This window comes from Zonotrichia albicollis, chromosome 4 (genome assembly GCF_047830755.1).
Source record: "Zonotrichia albicollis isolate bZonAlb1 chromosome 4, bZonAlb1.hap1, whole genome shotgun sequence".
Lineage (NCBI taxonomy): Eukaryota > Metazoa > Chordata > Aves > Passeriformes > Passerellidae > Zonotrichia > Zonotrichia albicollis.
Window position 1 is genome coordinate 41510576 of NC_133822.1, and position 18902 is coordinate 41529477.

Consider the following 18902-nt stretch of genomic DNA (forward strand, 5'->3'; position numbering starts at 1 on the left):
CATGTCAGCAGCAGATCTGCACAAAGGTTTCTGCATTCTGTTTCCATGATCTAATATTGCACCACAGAATGAGTTCTGTTCCTTGGCTTGTGGCAAAGGTGGGTGGGATTTCCAAGAGGTCTCTATTTACATAAAGTCCCTGCACAGCCGGACTGAGCATCTGTGATTGAATGTGATGGGGTGCACCACACCAGGCATAGCCACAGGCATCAAACTGCCTGAATAGCCTTTTAGAAGAACAGGATACTGCATTATTTAATCTATCATTAATAAGTTCCACTTTAAGCATAATGCCTGCTGTCATGTTTCTTGACTTTCATGAGCTAATCCAAATTGCTGCTTCTTATTATATAACTGTACTTCAATGCAATCCTAAAGACTGCTTCAGGATGCCTCTTGCAGATTCCCATTACTTATGTATTGTCACAGAAAACCAATTCAAAGGCATGTCTAGGTGTAGGGATGACCTAAGATTTATCAGGTCCTCCCAGCTCAAATAGAGGAAAAAGTTCATTGTTGTGATTCTTTCATTGTAAAGTCAAACCCTTTAAAATCCACATGGCAAATAACCTTGTGTTATTCCTATTAACAGTATCTTGGAGAACAGCTATAGCTTTATGTTATTTACACTTTGTGATAACCAGAATCTCCGTGTTCTCCCTGCTCCTAGAGCGATGCCCAGAGTGATCTCTGTCAGAGATGGAGTTCAGCTCCCTTCCCTTGTGGGTGCCCACGTTCTTGCCCGGTTCCCTCTGTCCATTCAGATCAGTGCTCATACTTCAAATACTTTTCATGCAAGCTAGAATGCTAACTGAGACGAAAAGCCCAGGATAATGGAATAAAAGCTTTATTTCACAGACTTTTCCAATCTAAACACACTCTGAAAGTTATGCACTGAGAAGTTGACTTTTTTTCCTCTTTCCTTCATATCCTTACCTCAGGAAGAAGTGAAGAACAGCAGCCTCACAGAAGAGAAGTGAGAGCAGTGTACCAAGACCTGTGGAAACGGAAAGGAAGCAGTAGATCATTTCAACGAGAGCAGTATGTCTTGGCGTTGTTCCTTGACACCACCCCCGCCATCCCAGCCTCCTCTGCCCCTCCCACACTCACACATCTAAAAAGCAGATGGAAAATATTCTGCCAGGAGACATTGAAATACAGTGTTAGAAAGTTACTCTCATAAGGCTGGAGAAAGTGATGGAGAACTCTGGCAGGCAAATTAAATTATTCATAGTCAGTGGCATTTTGGAAGGAAAAGCGGGAAGGGAATAGGAGACTGAAGGATGTTATAGGAATTGTACAAGAACCATCTGCGATATTGGAAAAAGATGCACTTCATCTTGCTAAACTTCAGAGAGAGACCAGTGAGGCTAATTCTGAGTTCAGGAGACATTACCAGTCTTCCCAGTTTTTTAGAGCTGAGCATACTCTAGTGCTGCCACGATTTTATGGATATGAGTCCATGCTACCAAATCTCACCCCTCAAACTTCACTCTAATGGCACTCAGATCCTGAAGTTACTGTAATTTCCTCATCTAGTGTGTCACTTGGTACACATACTAGTCTCATTTGGATTTTAAAGGTGTGATATGGAGATGAGATGATTATTGGAGTCATTCTCAGTGTTTCAATGATTAAACTTTTATTTAAATTTTATTTCCCTATTACATGTTCTCTTATGTCTCTGAAAGATTGCAGAACATGTTCTCACAAGAACTAAGGTACTCTACGTTTAAATTAAACAGGTGCATTTTCTTGATATGTCTCACTGAGAAAATGTGTCTGGCATATCACAGAGTAACAACAATTGGAAAGTAACTCGGTTCAACCCCCAGATTCTTGCATGGGGATAGAAGGAAGGAGAGGAAGAAAGAACCATGTGTGAGAGCAGACACTGTAATCAATGTTTTTATGAACATGTTAAGATGATGTGATGAACACAGGAGGTCAACTTAGAGAAGATATTTTTTCTTTCTGTTTCATCTTCTGAGTTTAGTCATATGATGTTGACAAACATCATCTAATTCATTTTCCCTTCATAGGTCTATCCCACCAGGTCTTTGTACCAAAGAATAGAAATAGAAACCAGATGGAATTGCCCACTTGAATATATAGATGTTCATAAGTACATGCATGTATACACACAGACACATTAATTTAACCTCAATAAAAATAATCTTATCAAGTTCCAGAACTTCATCAAGATAATCTTGTATTTAGATTTGAATGTATATATCAAACTCTTCAGAAATGTTGGCAAGCACTTTGTCCTCTCTGTTCCCCAAAACAATATATTACAGTCCAACCCATGAAAATGAAGTAGCTGACATATATTGCAGAAATATTTCAAGCATTGTAATTTTCCTATCCTCACAAACTTATATTGCTAGAAACCAGCTTTTTTTTGTTGGAATTTGCAAATAAACCAGCACCTGCCACAGCAATCTAATGACCTGAAGGAATTCTTACACAATCAATCCTTTTGACTTTTATTGTAGCAATCAGTGAAGTGTTTCAGTATCCTGTGGCATATTAGTCTAGTGTTCTTTTCAGCATGAAGATTATTTAGATCAGAGATCATGGTTTCGCTTATAAATCACATAATAAACTTGGGATACAACTGGAAAAATATAATGAAAAAAAAAAAAAACTAACATGAAGCACCAGAAAGAATAAGTAGGGAAAAGATAAGTGGCTGTCAGTAGGAATATTAGGCATGCGTGCCCATGTGTAGATAAACACCAAGCAGATTGCTTGTTTAAACAGTCTTTATTTTTCTCGAGTTTTTGCCTGATGGGGGCTGAATCTCTCTCAAGAGGGATTGTAATGAATGTATTTGGCATAGTTGTGATACCTGCTTGGGGTAGTTCTTCCACAGGAAAACCATTCCAATTATCATTCCAAAAATGATGTTCCTTTAAAACATGTATGAATAATATTTTCATTGTGAATTCAAACAAATCTTTTCTAAAAGAAATCTGAGCAGAATCTCTTCATAAAAAAGAAAGAAAAAAGCAAACAAAAAGCCCTAGTTATTTCACAAGAATAATGATTTCTTTATATAAAAATTCCCTTTTCTTTATCCCAAAACTCTAGTTTCTTGAGATGGAGAAAAACAAACAAACAAAAAGCATTTAACACTGAAAAACCACAAAGGATTGCAAGGATTTCAAGAAAGAGTAAGTTTATGAAGTGAATGCATCTAGAAAGTAATATTGGGACCTAAGTTACCCAATAATCTTTTTGGATGAGTACCTGGGGAATTAAAATTAGTCATTGCTTAATTTACTACCAAAATATGAAATGCATGCCCGTCCATTCTACTAAAACAGGTTTAGCACTCACAAATATAAAAAGACATGTGTAGCATGCAAACCCCTTTTGCAGCTGAAATTAAAGATAATATTGTTTGACTGGCAGAATATATTTATAAACCCTATTAATTCTTCATCTGTGTGCACATCTAGTGTCCTTATCCGGCATTCCATGCAATCTGCCCATGGTGTCTTTGTGCCAGGGCTATTCACTTGCCATTCATTTCTGCAGAGAACATTGCAGAGTCAATCTTTCAACAAGTTTATTTTATTTTCTTGTCCCCAAAATGTAATTTTCAGCTGAATAACACAAGTTGCTTACTATGTTTGCAGTAGCTTTATCTTGCACGGAGCAAATAGAAACTCTGGGGTAGATTGCCTAGCTGGAATTCTTCCATGGAAGTTAAAAATGTCATTTAAAAGGGCAAAGTTGGACTTTTGCTTTCTGCTTGCCAAATCTAGGTCTTTGCCAAATTTTCTCCAGGTGGAATAAGATGAGAATAATGTGCCAATTTGTTTCAGGGAGACAGGCCTCTGAGGATGACCCCTGGTCAAGACAAATCAAGACCTTGGGCTGAAGGAAAAAACTTTCTTGGGGAAAAAATAAAGACAGGGTATCCACAGCAGGTGTTTGCATTAGATGCTGAGACAGTGTCTCTGTGTCAACATCTCCTCTCATTCCAAGAGGTCTCACAAGCACAAAGCAAGGGAACAGTGTTGGAGTTGGTTTTGTGTCCTGTGTGCAGTGTAGCCATCAGAGCAGCACTATGCTTGACTGCTCTGCCAAGAAAACAACTCCACCTGAGTTGTTTGACTGAGTTGTTTGTTGTTTTCAGGCAGAGCTTGACTGCTCTGCCTGAAAACAACAAGCCAACCTGACAACCTTCATTTTGATGATAGCAGCTGTGATAGAAGGGCAAAAGAGTCGGGGCTCATCTTGACTTGGGGGTCATCTGGATGCCTCTTTGCCTTGTAGGAGTGGAGGCTGAGAGAGAAAATTTTCCTGGTCTTTATAAGAATTATTTCTTCCTCTCTCATTCAAGTGTTTCCTCTGATGAAAGAGCTGTGAGGTGAGAAATAGTTGAGACCACAGCAGGCTGTGATTCTGGATGCTGAAGCATGTTGCTGCTGCCTCTAAAGGTAAAGATTTTGCTTGGGCATTTGAATGATGTTGAGGCTGATTGCCTGCAGCAGGATTTAGGTTCCTCCAGGCTGGACATGCAGGGTGAAGCTTGTAGGGGTTTTTATCATTAAAGTGAGTGAGGCTCAGCAGCCTCCTGATGAGGGAATATAAATCTTCTGTTTCTAGAGTCAGAGGACAGTAATAATATGGAGGCAATGCTGAAGAAGGCAAGCAACCTAAATCCCAGAACATGTTTGCAAGAATGGATTTCAAACTATCACTGTCACAAGTAGTTCTGAGATTCATATGACACAAAACTCAGCTTTCCCAGGTTAATGCATATATATGTGTAGAGAAAGAGTTTTAAGTAGTTTATTTGCTAAAAATATAGACAAACCTTTAAATATTTCCTTCTAAATATGATGAAAAAAACCACTAAATTTGATTAGGCAATCCTGCCTAAGCTCAGCAGCGCTTAAGATTCTCTATGGATAAAACAAATCACAAAATAATCAAGGCTGAAGAGGACCACTGGAGTACTGTAGTTCAAGATCTTACTCAAAGCAGGGTCAGTTCTGAGATCACAACAGGTTGCTGAGGCCTTCCATCAGCTGGATCTTGAAACCTCCAGTGCGAATGAGGAGCTTCCCTCAGACACTGTCCACCTGGAGAAATAGCTTCTCCCTGTACCTAGCCTGAAACTCTTCAGTTTCTATTTATGCCTCTTCCCCTGCCTTGCAAGTCTGTGAAGGGCCCAGCTCCACCTTCTTGATTACCTGCTTACAGATATGCAGGGGAGACATTCTTCTCCAGGCTAATCAAGCCCAAGTCCTTCAGCCTCCCCTCTATATTTTTTTTCCAGTAAGTATTTCTGAGACATCTGTGCCCTAATAAACATCATCAGAATTGACCAGTGTGCTCAGAAATAATTAAAGGGAACCAACTAAGAAAACTTCAGATGAGCAGGATGGGACAAATCCTTTTAGAAATCTAGCTTGCACATGAAAAAAAGAGGGAATAAAAAGGATTTTCTCTAGCTAACATTGCAAGGCTATTCAAAAGAGATGAATCAGATCAGATCTGAAGCTTCTAAAAATTCTGGGCAGTGCTTAAGAAGCACAGTGAAGAGAGAAATAAAGCAAAACAGCATGTCAAAACAGAGCTATGGGAATATAATCTGCTCGACCCTGAAGCAGTCATTTTGATAAAAGCCCAACTAAAAACGTTTTCATGGAAGCTAACTTTAGCGTAGTGAGGATAATCACCTCTGCAGTCACCAGAGAGAAACAGGATCACATAATGGCCCTGCATGCTTCACTGCTCCTGCCCAGGCTGTAGAGGCAGTCTGGTGACACGAGCCTGAGCAGGCTAAGTCAGCCTTCATGAATGCCCTACAAAAAGTCTGCCTGCACAGTTATGATGTTAGGTAAGCTGCATCCTCTGACAGCAGATTTTCCTGGCAGCCCAGTGGGCTGAAAACCATTGGCAGCAGAAGACTTTGCTTTAGCAGAGCTCCTTCCTTTCACAAGTGCTGGGTTCGGGTGCCTGTGACTGCCCCATTTCTCTTCCCCGTCTCAAACATGTGTGAAGCGGATTGCGGGTAGGAGAAGCTGTGTTGCAGGTATCTCCTCCCACATGCAGCTATTTGGAGCAGACTGTGGAGAGAGCAGAGGCACCATTTTGAGATGGGGAAGAAAGCAAATGAAAAGCAGATTGCTCAGACCAGTTATATCACACACCAGGCAAATGAGGCAGTGCCCAGGTATCATTTGAGAAACCTCCTTGTCAGATGTGCTCTTTTTTCATGGTACTGCAGCTTCATATACAAGCTCTGACAGTACAGGCAAAGCAACTTGATGTCAAATAAAAACTAAAAGGACTCGCAGCAGCACCAGCAGCAGGTCTTTCATCAGTGTCAGCGTACAAACAGTACTTTAATGAGTTCAGACATGCCTTGGCTTTTCTACAGCAGTATTGACTGAACTTCTCTTTTAATCAAATAAATGCAATATACAGAGAGAATTAGTTTCATGTAAAGCCTTGAACAAACACCAAAGAAATCCTCCTACCTTAGCCCGCACAATCATTCTGATAAACTAGCTGTTCTTTTCTCATTAAACAGATAAAGTTTTCAAACACTTCACAGTCATTCTTCCTTTAGTGGCAAAGGATTTCATGTGCCACTGTTACTTCAATGATGATAATACAGCAGAGTTAACCTTATTTACCGGCTTTGATATTCAGTTACATTCTCCTGGCTGTCTTTGGAAGACCTGAGTGCACTTCCAGGAGGTAGGCAGGTGCATGTAGATAAGTAGATATATACAGTGAATATATACCGAGACTAGTCAAAGGATTTCAGTTTTTTAGAGCGGAAAGGAAGATTATCCGTGACAAATGCAAATACACACGTATACATCTGAGTGTGGTTTGTGCATCACAGATTTGATTCAGTCACGTCTCCTGTTCTTGAAATAGTTTTTTTCCTGATGGGTCACTTACAACTGTTTATATGCCTAAAACGCTCTTTTGCAAGTTGCTTGGGTTTTTTTAAGTGCAGCTTGGGGCATGTTTGGATTTTTTTTGTGGCATTGAAACAACATCCTTCAGCTGAATCAGTCCATACCCGTGGAGGTCTTTGCCTGTTCACTCATACACTTGTACACTGCGCTCTTCCTGAGTCGCTCGGTTGTGTGACGTCAACTCCCTGGAGGCTAGCAATGTCATTACCATTACCAGACAAAGACAGTTAGGTAATTTTGTCTGATGGGAGTGCAGATATTGACCTGAACTAATGTATTCTTATTTCCCAGAGAGAGATGCTTGTTGTAGCAATGTGACATAGCAGGGTTTGCTAATATTAATCTAAAGGCTGTGTTCTTTTTTAGCAGAGAAAAGCTTTTACATTCACATTCAATTTCATCACTTGACATATCTCTAGTCTACTTGCTAGACTTGAGATTCTTTGGCTGTTTAAAGACAAGTACAAGGTCTTTGTATGTGCCTATGAAATATTTCTGGCAACTTCTAATTTGCACATCTCTTGACCCTGCAGAGAAAATTGCCAAGCCTGTTCAAAAGGCTTGCTTTCTTCAGGACAGCCTAAGAAAAAATACCTTTAGGGGAAGGAGACTTGTAACAAGTGATCACATCTGATGTATCTTGTGACAACACACTATACATATCTTACTCTGTTTTTCATTGTTGGCTGCTGGCAATGTGCTTGGAATAAAAAGTCTTTGCCTTAAAGAAATTGTTATTTGCACATTTTATTGCAATTTCCTTGAAAAGCAGATATATGCTGTGCATATAATAAGCATTACATAAACAGATTGTAGAAACAGGCACACTTTATAGCCCTTCTGGGGCATTTTATTATTATTATAACAAATACAAATATATGCCAGAAGAACAACTCCTCCTTATGAATGTATGATGAAATTGCTGTCAGTAGAAAACTGGTTAATAAATACTGGAGTGTAACCATTTAGTGATGCAGTAAGGGATTTTGTGCAATATGCTAAAATATAAACTTTGGTACATAAATACAAATTACTACTTGCACACTGCAATGATTCTGATTTGTGTTGAAGTCCAAATCATATAACACTCCCTCCAGATGTTAAGAAAGCAAAACCAGACAGCCCTGAAAAGGCAATCAGCCTACCCTGAGACATGTGTCTTTGACAGTGCTATCATCCTCTACTAGCTATGGTGGAAAAATAACCACAGCAACTGCTCCAGACAAGCAGGCATTGCTGTAACTGGAAAACATGAGTTTTCAAACACCAATAAACTTGTTATGATCCCATGACATTCTTCAATACGAAAACATTTTAGTTGTAATGCCATATTCTCTATTTGCAGTGTCAAGCCTTGAAAAAGCCAAGGGTTTAAGAAAAATTCAAACTATTTTATTTCTGTTTCAGCCACTACCAGTCTGTGTAAGTGCATAGAAGATATAATCTGGCAGTAAGCATTACAGGCAGAAGATAATTAAAAATAAACTATCTGTAAATAGAATATTGCCTCAAGTCATCGAGCTCTATTTCTTTTATTGAAATGCTGTGTAATGAAAGGTACATGCAAAGTACATTTTCAAAAGAAGGGTTACTGGGTTTACTTTTCTTTGTCCAGAAAACTTCAGAAGTAAAGCTGTAAATCAATAGGTGACCTAACATTTACAAGGTACATGGTATATCCCCCAGAGGCTAGACCACAAATGTCTTTTCATCCCAAGCATAGCAATAAAAACCATGAAGCCACAGACACTTTGTCTGAGCCTGCCTTTCTGCCCAAAAGTAAGATTTATCCTAGCAAAAAGGGCTAAGGACCCTTGCTGAATTATATCTGTTCCCAGTGGTTGTGCTGCCTCAAATTTAGAGCCCAAATCTGAGGATTTTTCTTAACAAGTTGCTTCCTCCAACTTAACAAAAGGGATGTTTTACATGGCAAAGGGGACTAACACATTTGATCAATAGAAAAAGTAAAGCTTGATGCAGATGCTGACAGATAGGTTGCAATAGGTTCATATCTCCAAATCAATGTACCCTCATATCACATGGAGTGTTATGTTTAATAATCAAAGCTGGGATAAAAGCATCACTCTGGGTTTGGAACTTTTAAAAACTTTCTATAGTCATGATGCTTACCTATTAACTGCATAGCACTTTCCTGAACAACTCTGTCTTTGGACACTACTGTAAATTTTAATACAACACTTCATGCTACTGTATTTCACAATCTTTTGCCTTACTTTTTCCCAGCTGTAACAACACTGTACTTTTTGTAACCAACAATGATGTCAACAGCAATGAATCTTCAGTATATTTTCAGTATATTTATTTGCCTTGTACAGGCTTAACTTGATATTTGATAGTAAAAAAGGTTTTACTTTTTGGTGGTTTTTTGGGGTTTTTTGGGGTTTTTTTTTTTGTTTGTTTTGTAGGTAATACAGAAACCATAATTGATGATTGTGGAGCTGAACTTCTGTAGCATCCTACAATTGATTTACTATTAAACTGGTAAAATAAGAAGATAATGTCACCAGCATTTACAGATTTGGCAGCAAAATACTTGGCACTTTGTCCCACTTGGGTTTCATTCGACAGAATTTGCTAAAATGGCTTTGTTTAGGGCAAAAGCTGGTAGAGTGATTTGGTTTAATTAAAACAAATTCACACTCTTTACCTTAGCCTTTAATATGGTTAAAGATAATCATATTCCTCCTTTTCTTTTGCCCCAGGATGTCAGGAAACCCTACATGATAACATTTTTACTTTTAAATATTTGTATCTAAAGAACAAAATAGTATATATTGCAGTTAAATTTCCTGTCCTATTAACCAAGTGGGCAAAACTGTCATTGAAAAAAAGAAGTCTTTCACTGCTGTGAAATTGATAGACTATTTTATTCTGTTTTTTTCTCAGGTTAGAATAAGAAAAGATGTCAGCATGCTATTATTGCTTTGGAGGTAGTATTTCAATAACTGTCAATATAAGATTAAAAAAGTATATCCATACATGTATGTGTATATTCACTCAATAAACCCTGCTGGGTTTTGACCAAAATTGCTATTCACACTGAATTGGAGTCTCACAAAATGTGGTATGTGATTAAACCTCTATAAACCATGCAATAAAAAGTGAGGTTAGTGTTAACTTACATTTTTGAAATCTGTGTATACTGATGCTTCCCTGAAGATGGAAATTGTCACCTAGATCTATAGTCTGGCAGTTAAAAAAGCTCTAACATTCTCTGCTGGAGTGGCAGACCCTTCCTTGGGGAGTTGGTTCAGGCTACCTCCATCTGTTACCTCTCAGCATCTTTGGATCTGTGGAACCCAGCTGAAAACTGCATTTTGAGCACAAGCAACAGTGCAGGGCTGTTATAGAGGGAATGGGGATATAGCTACACGGCCTTTTGCAGGCTGAATCTTCCTACACTCATGCTGACTGACTGGGTACCAGCTTTTTTCCAAAAGCCACACATTCACGGTTGCTGCTGCAGCCGCTGGAGTCAAGGAGACACATAGCTTTGAGTGATCCCAGTGCAGGGACAAGACATTCTCAAACACTTCAAGGCTTCAATGTGTACTTTCTGGATGAATATTTAAAACACCTCTGGAACAGCAAGTCAGTGCAAATTCAGCTTTGGGGCACCTAATTTCCTCTTATTTACCAACATAGCATTTTTGAACCATACCCGTTATCTACATTGACTCCTTTTTGTTGCCTACTTGTGTCTGCCAGCCATTCAATTCTCTGGCTCTGAATTAGCCCACTTTTCCTCACTGACCACCTATGTGCAGCTCCCAATTGCTTTTCCTAAGCTCCTTTCCCTAGCTGTCCCCTTTGCTAATGAACAGGTATTATCAGTGTGGCACTTTACAACAGAAAAAGGAGGGGGGAGAGGAAAGAAGACCAAAACTGCAATTAAAATAGGTAAGTGGAAATCTTTATTGACAGTGAAAGAATTTAGGGGAGCAAGGATAGGGAATCACAAGAGAAAAACAGCGTTGTGTGGTACAGGATTAGGACATGTCCGTGTTATCTTCTTGTTCAGCTACAGTTTCAGAGTGATATCGAAATTTCTGATCCTCTCCAGGCATCATAATCATTCACTACGTTACAAGAGTTTCCAGATGTTTAAATAAATTGTACAGTGGTAGAACCCAACTAGGAGATTACTGTGGGTATTTAAGAAGAATGATGATCTAACAGAAACACCCCCAGGTATGATTCCCTTTCCTCTGTCCTGCATCTCCTTGTACAGTTGAAAACACCCTCTTCACTGTTATCCACCAAACAGCATCTTCTTAGCATTGGCTCCTCCACAAAGCTTTTGGTGGATGAACTAACTCAAACCTTTAAAGAATAATCAGAAGACTAAAAAAAATCCTAAAATCAGTGAGCCTGAAACTTTTTTAAACATGTGAACAAGAAATTTCTTCCAAAATTCTTGGCCTGCCCCTTGCTTTTCATTATTATTTTACATTACAGAATTTGTTTGTTGTTCCCAGTTTCCAAAAGCAAACATTTCAATTAACACTCATATTTTTATTTTTGGGTTATTTCCTTATCTCCCTAGTTGCTTTGCTTCCCTTATTTCTGTGCAATGTGATTGCACATAGATTTATATAATTAATTGTTATTTTCTTCCTTTTCTCTTCTATTTTTTGTGTTCTTCATTTTGCTGCTTCACTGCACTTTTCATCTTTCAGTCTTCTAGATTCTTTCCACTACCATTTGGTTTTGGTTTTATTATTTGTCTTCATTGTTGTTACATTTAAAATTTTTATTCCTCTTTATTGTGAGTCTTAATGTATGTGTTTGTTTCCTGCTTTCTTGCCTTTACTGTCTCTTCTTGTCATACTTGCAACAGGAATTGTTTGTTCATAACATACTTCTATCAAAATATTGTACAAAGTTGCCAACAGCATTTTGTCTGATCAAAGTGTCAAAAAATTTAAGGTAAGCACTCCAGGCTGTATTAGGGGCTTAACTAAGTTCCACAACTCTTATACAAGAAGGCTGATTTTTTTAAAGCCGATGTTCCTTTCCCTGGTTATGGTATCAACTGTGTGGGGAAGAGGGATGTTGAAAGGCTTGCTTCATTTAATTTTATACGTTTCAGGACAGTGGTTTTACTTTGGTTCGCTTTTATTTGTTTCAAGAGGCTGATATAGGAAAGACACAGAGTTTTTTATGACTGTGAGAACCAGATGAATGAAGAGGGTTTAGCATGGTTGGGGTACCAGAAGCACTGATTCCAGAATTTTGGTTCTTAAGATACTGCTGTAGAGTTGCAGAGGAATCCAAAGAGGAGAGGTAATCCAAAGAGGAGGTAGCCTTACTGTTTGGAATAAACTTTTCCATTTGTTGCTGAAATGATATATTAGTTTTTCTTGAGCTCAGTGTGCAAGTTGGATTGCTATTCTTCTAGGGTAGAAGCTTATTCGTGTGTACAAGAACAGTCAATACTCACTCTGAGTAAATCAACCACAGTATTTACGACAGTACAGCCATTTGACCAGCTCTAATTTTCACACTTGAGGTTTTCAGTTGCTGAATCTGGTTATTATTGTGTCAGCTTTATTACATTGTGATGCTGTCAACTGAAGTTATAAATGAGTTATAAAAGAGCTTCTGCTTACTGGGAAACTTATCTTTTCAACATTGGATAATAATTTACCAGAAAAAAGGCAGACAATTTCAAATTTTCTTGAAAGCATCATTTATCTTTTTTCTTTGCTTTATCATTAATCACAATATTTTGTCTCACATCTGATTTTTTTCTACAGTTGTATACTCTATAAACTGGTTTGAGTATAACATTGAGCCCATTATGAGGAGGAGACTGGATTAAATTCCTTTCAATGTGAATTTTTCTGTGATTCTTTGATTTTATGCATTTTTAAAATTCAAAAGCTATTTAAAAATTGAAAAAAAACAAAATATTACAGGCCTGGAAAGAGAACATTTTAAAGTTCTGAAATAGCTTTTCTGAAGCTTCAGTGAAATAAGCAAATTCATCCAACCAGTTTTGATTTCATTAAAATCATATTTTCCAACAGGAAGATATCATTAGGAGCAAACACATATACTGTTAATCAGAGCATTCCAGTTTTGTTGCAGCATAAGTAACCTGGGAAGCTGGAACCATTACTTCTTCAGTTCAAGGACTGTTAGTCTTGCTAAGTTTGTTCTGTCTTCCCATTCATAGCTCTTAGCAGTGTCACCTGTCCCTGGCATATCTGCCACATAAAGATACATGTGCACAACAAATAATGCTCATGTATACATACTCAATTCAGGATTTATTCTGCATTTACCAACTTCACTAGAAGCAAAATCAGCCACTTCCGTTAGCACTTCATAAACAATGTCAGCTGCATATTGTGTATGCACAGTTTGATCTAAGTGCAGCTCCCATGGGATTTTCCTCACCAGAACAGGATCTAGCTAAGAGGTAGAAACATAATGAACTACAGTGCAAAAATCTCAATGAACCAGATTTGCAGGAATTTGTTGTTCTGCACATTAAGAGCCTGAACCAATATAATCAGTGATGAGGAAATTTGAAAAAAATAAAAGCTTGTTCTAATCCAAAGATCATCCAAGTGTGTCAATAAATGATTTTGTAAATATCTCACTCTCATTTTCTTGTGAAATTGCTACATTTCTGCTAAATGGAGATTTAGTATTTCTAAAGACTGTTCCCCTAATATCAAGATTAATTTAGTTTCCTGGGTGAAAGTTCAGTTCAGTGTTGATCTTATTCAAAATGCCTAACACATATCCTGATAAATTAAAGTGATTGTGCAGGAAAAAAATTTCTACTGCAAGGAAAAAGTACTAAAAAAAAGAGAGAAAGAGAGATGCTGCTCAGCATTTGCAGGATCTCTAGGCTTATAATTTATCCGAGTGGCATAGAGGGTGACCTGAAGATTAGCAAATTCCTGACACATTCAAAAGAAAGCTGAACATATTTCAGAGTATGGTCCTCATTTTTGGTGAGGAGACCTCAGGTCAAAATGATCTATGAAGAATACTTGTTCCACTGACAACTCTAAAATGGAAAACCAAGAATGAAATTATATCATCTCTGAAGAGACTCCACTAAAGTGTCCCACATAATAATAAAAAAGGACAAACTAATATTGAAGATTAAGTGATAAACCCACATTGCCTTTCAATTTCTAGTGTATATAAGCTTTGCAATCGGTTTAATGGAAGGATATTCTGGAGGGCATGGAATTATGCCAGAATAGGGTCTCTCACATTATGTGAAATTTCCCTGTACTATTTTTATCTTAATTGTATTTTACACCTAAATCACCAGCGTTCTGCTGCAGTGTCATGCTGATGCTTAAGTTGACAAACATGTCAAACCAGTCTGCCACAACACAAGTGAAGCCTTGAGGCTCCATAGAGGACAAACTGAACCATCAGAGTGCTCTTAGTAAAGGCAGAAGTAAAGAAAAAGCTTTTATTTATCTACTTAGGGTTCAGAGGGCAGAAGAACTCCAAAGTTAAACTTGTAATTAATTGTTCAAAGAATCAGATAAGTGCCTCTCTAGGCACTGAAATTTCCAATCAAATTCAGAGGCAGCATCCTTCTGTCACTTTATTTCAAGGCATATCTCCTTCTCTCATTTTATTTCAAGGCATATCAACTTTGCTAGATGCCTCCCAATTAAGAGTTCTTCCAGGCTCCTGTGTCACCAGCATATGCCCATTGTATGTAGGCTGGTGCCTAGCACACTCTCCTCACCTGCTGAAGACCCCACTCCAGCAGAGGTATCAATGCACATGCAAAGTAAGGAAGGGAACCATTCCTTTACAGTTGAGGCAGCAGAAGTAGATGTTTTCTGTGGCAGAACAGGTAGGAAACATTGCACTAAATACTACTGAATCCTTAACTTGAGGGAAGTCCAACCCACATATTCCAAGAGAATAGCATGAATGAGCCTGATAGGATGAACAACTGCCATGAACAGCATGCTGCCTTTCCTGCACTGCATTGCAAGAAACTTGAGTGGCATCATTAAGGGAAAAGAACATGCAGCAAGGAGTATTAGGGGTAATTTATTTATTAGGGTTTTTGATAATCTTAGGAAGTAATCCTCAATTTCTCACCCTCTTACTAGCCAATGGATTAAAAACTCTAAAGAAGTTTTCACAGCAAGAGCTGGGACCAGAAATCTACTTTTCAAGCTGTACACCTAATTTTAGCACCCAAAACTATTTGCTTATACACTCCTCTCTGGTTTATGGTATCTGGTATTTATTCACACCCACTGTCTGAGTTTACTGTAGCTCAAAGTCTGGTCTTGCCTGACCACCTTGCAGGCTGATGCTCAAGGTAATGTCTGGGGAAAAGGAAGCTGAAGCCAAAGACTTCTCTAATCTCAGGGGAAAAGAAAAAACCAAAAAGACCCTAGCAAAAAGAAAAAAATAAATCTACCTTATCTGTAGCTGGAGAACTGATCAAAACATCCTGAAGGCCTGAATCTGAGGTCACAAGAATTAACAGTATTTCAGATATTTCTCTTAAAATTTTGTTAGTCAACTAGAGTTGACTAACTCTAGGCATTGACAAGTTGCATGTTGCAAAGCAAAGAGAAGGGCTGGAGTCTCCCATGAAGTCTGTAGAAACCTCAGAATCCTCAACTGAAATTTAGGACTCTTTTATGGGAATGATAGGTCTGACACCTGAAACTTAGGAGATATCACAATTGATTGTTAGATAATTTGCCATCTAGTGGATATGTCTCTTTTAGGATTCTGCCCAAGCAGAAGACACCAATAAAAATTTGGTGTCTGCAACATTTAGGTGCTTTGCAAATCCCACTAGGTCCACCATCTATCAGCACCAAAGATGCCATTGTAACTTTGAACATGGGTCTGCATTAGAGGACAAAAACTTTGCTGATGTCCAGACCTTGATAGATTAAAAATCAGAATTGTTCGTAGTAAGTCCCAGTTAAACTCACTAAAGAAGACACACACGTTAACTGCTTTTATTTGGTTGAAAACACAAAGCGTCTTTTTGTCCAGAAAAATGCATGAGACTCTCCATATAAATAAACACAGCTTCTGGAACATTGTCTTTTGGCTGTGCTTTTACACCACCCTGAAGAAAGCACTGGTGTGGAAAAGCAAGGATGCCTGGGACTTCCTTTGCAGAAGTTTCTGATCGGCTGTTCCACCTGCCCACCAGCAATTATCATAATTTAAAGAAGCCTTCAGGGGTTTAAGACTCTCCTATTTTCCCCCCGAGCTCAACATCTTGCTGTGAGACCTAAGGCACCACAAGAAGGGCAAATAGCACAAAATTATTCCAGCAGCTGGCAGTATGTGCACCATGGGGTATTCTCTCAGGAGCTGATAGCTTCTTCATGCCATAAGGTGGCAGAAAGAGAGATGCATTCCCTAGGAGATGTAAACACTTATATATGAGTCTAAAGAGATCTGTTTCTGGATGTTTGTGTCATTAAAGGGAGATCTCTGAAAAGTCTACAGAGTGCAAACTTCAAGGCAATGTATGCAGGACCAGATGAACATTTAAATTACGGTAACCAAGAATATGTAATGTCTCTTTGTCATCTTTTTGCATTGAAAATTTCTGCAACTGAAAATTGAGATCTATCCCAAGTCAGTGAAAATACAGAGCTCCACATTTCTTACCTGGTGTTATCCATTCCAGTTCTGAAACTCTGTGTGTTTCACTAGCTGGACTATAACATAGCTTTGAGTTTTGGGTGTTCTGTTTGAGTGCAGTAAGGGAGAAAGTTGTGAGATTTTTGCTTTAATGACAATTTACCTCTTAGCCTTCTGCACTATTACTTTCAGTAATTTATCTCCCTTGTCATCTTGCACATTCACCAGTGCAGGATTGATGTCATAAAATTTAAGGGCACCAGTTCACTTGCTCAGCTGGAGCACAGATTTTACAGGAAGAGTAAAGCTAGTATAGATATCTAAAAGCTGAATAATAAAATGTCCCTTCATCTGTGTATTTAATTAGCTTCTTTCCTCATGATTACAAAGATCAGTACCAGGAAGAGAGGACCTTTTAGGTCTCAGCAGGTTAACTCCATGCCAGAGGATTAGACAGGACCCAAACTGTGATGCTTAGTGTTCTCAATTCCAGGACAGAACTGGCAGTCAGTATTCATCTAGTCTGCTCTGCAGTGAGGTGAGACATTTGGGGAACTGAAAGCTCTGAGTAATTAAAAAACACACAAACAGAAACAAAACAAACAAAAAACATGGAATAATTTTGGATACATTTTCACAGATTGCTGTGTTAAAAAAAGGCAAATATGAATATGTAATAAATGATAAATTCTCTCCTCCTCCTTGTTATCACTGGCAACTATATTGCTTTGTCATACAACTGCTGCAAAAGCTAATCCTCCACACTTGGAAAATCTTCTTATTCCAACTGCCATGGCCCTGCTGAAGCCAGGGCTTATGTCCCTAAAAATAGGAGCAGGATTACTTAGGTTGCAGTTCACTGAAGTAGTTTAAAGGTTTTCAGATGTGGAGCAAGGAGAGAAAAAATTATTATTCTAAACTATCAAGGCTCAAAATTACCATTTTAATCAACTTTAATTAAAGACTTCATACAGTCCCTGTACAAAGGCTTCCAGCATGAATGAATTACTATCTCACCATGAAAAGGAACCACCAGTAGGCACTTATTTAAACTCCTTACCTCAAACTTTTCGTATCTGCCTCAGAACCTCCTGGCTTTAGTTTATTGCTTTCAGCCTTACAGTGCTGAGTAGGGGCTTTAAGAAGGATTTAGGCACTTGCACCCACAATTGCAATTCCAGCAATCCCTACTTACCTATGGCCTAACCCTGGCTCTTTTGGGAAAAATCAGGTCAAGGTGATGTTAAGGGCAGCCAAAGTCCAAGACTCACCTTTGTTCTGAGGAGGCAGTCAGGAAATTGACTCTCAGCTGTATGCTAGGGAAAAAGAACAAACTAGAGGCAGAAGTGAGTCCAAAAGTTCAATACAAGATATCTGAACATGAAAACAGAGCAAAGAATCCAGGCTTTTGGAAATGTTTAAGAAGTTAAAAGATGCTACTGGGTATATTCTACTTTGAGAAGCCAAGGGGGAAGAGATTAAAATTTGTATGGGACTAAACCATCACCAGGCTTTAGGCCAGGTCTCTGCCACTCGTGCCTAAGACCTGCTTAAAGTCAGAAACTGGGCCTTCCTCTACCTAGCATTCTTCTTCTACTTAATATTCACTGTTTAATGTGAGGTCTATTTTGGGAGGCTTGGCTGGAGTGTTTCTAAAACAGGAAACAATTCCTTCCAAGAAGAAGTAGGAACCACTCTTTCTTGCTCAGGACGCAGAAGAGGCTGTAGTTCAATTCAGTCTTCAGATCCAGGAAAGATGGATCTGAGAATAATGTTCCAACTATGGGAGCACACCCTGGTGCAAAGGGCAAGTTATAGTCTTTGACACTGACCCTTCTCTCCACATCCTCTCTCCTCTTTCTCTCCATCCAAGCTGTGTCACTCTCTAAAGCGGATTGCTGAATCAAAAGAAGAGAAGACAATAGGACAAAGAAATATTCTAGTCCAATGTTAAGATATCAGCTTAGGATGAAAAAACTTAGCGTTTTGGTGTCTGTGTTTCTGGGACAGTTTTTCTTTAGTATAAAACACAGCAACTGCTCTTTGACACAGAATAGTGTGGCTCAGGACATCTCCTAAGGACCCTGAATCCCCAGGTTCAAATTGGGCTCTACCTCTTTGTCTCCTTTATTCCCCGCAGTAAACTTTTATTTATTTTCACTCACCTGAATGTTTCAGCTAAGGATGTGAAAGATGTCTCTTCCCATTCACACCTCAGTGTTCAGGAAACTTACCTTTGAGAGAGGAAATATGATTTTGAATCAAAGAAGATGCAATACAAATTTCTCATTCCTGAGAAAT

At 38.6% G+C, this 18902-nt stretch overlaps 1 long non-coding RNA gene across 6 annotated transcripts in view; it reads right to left on the bottom strand.

Moving 5' to 3' along the window:
• LOC102062819 (uncharacterized) overlaps positions 1 to 18902 on the bottom strand; it is a 119868-nt gene that overhangs the window by 33815 nt on the left and 67151 nt on the right. For 3 of the 6 annotated variants that reach the window (XR_012580061.1, XR_012580059.1, XR_012580060.1), the window contains exons 4-5: positions 17873 to 18835; positions 937 to 997 (exon numbers count right to left, since the gene is read on the bottom strand). This is a non-coding gene — a long non-coding RNA (uncharacterized LOC102062819). The remainder of the gene's footprint in view (positions 1 to 936; positions 998 to 17872; positions 18836 to 18902) is intronic. The other 3 variants (XR_003381972.2, XR_003381973.2, XR_012580062.1) reach the window with 3 other exon arrangements.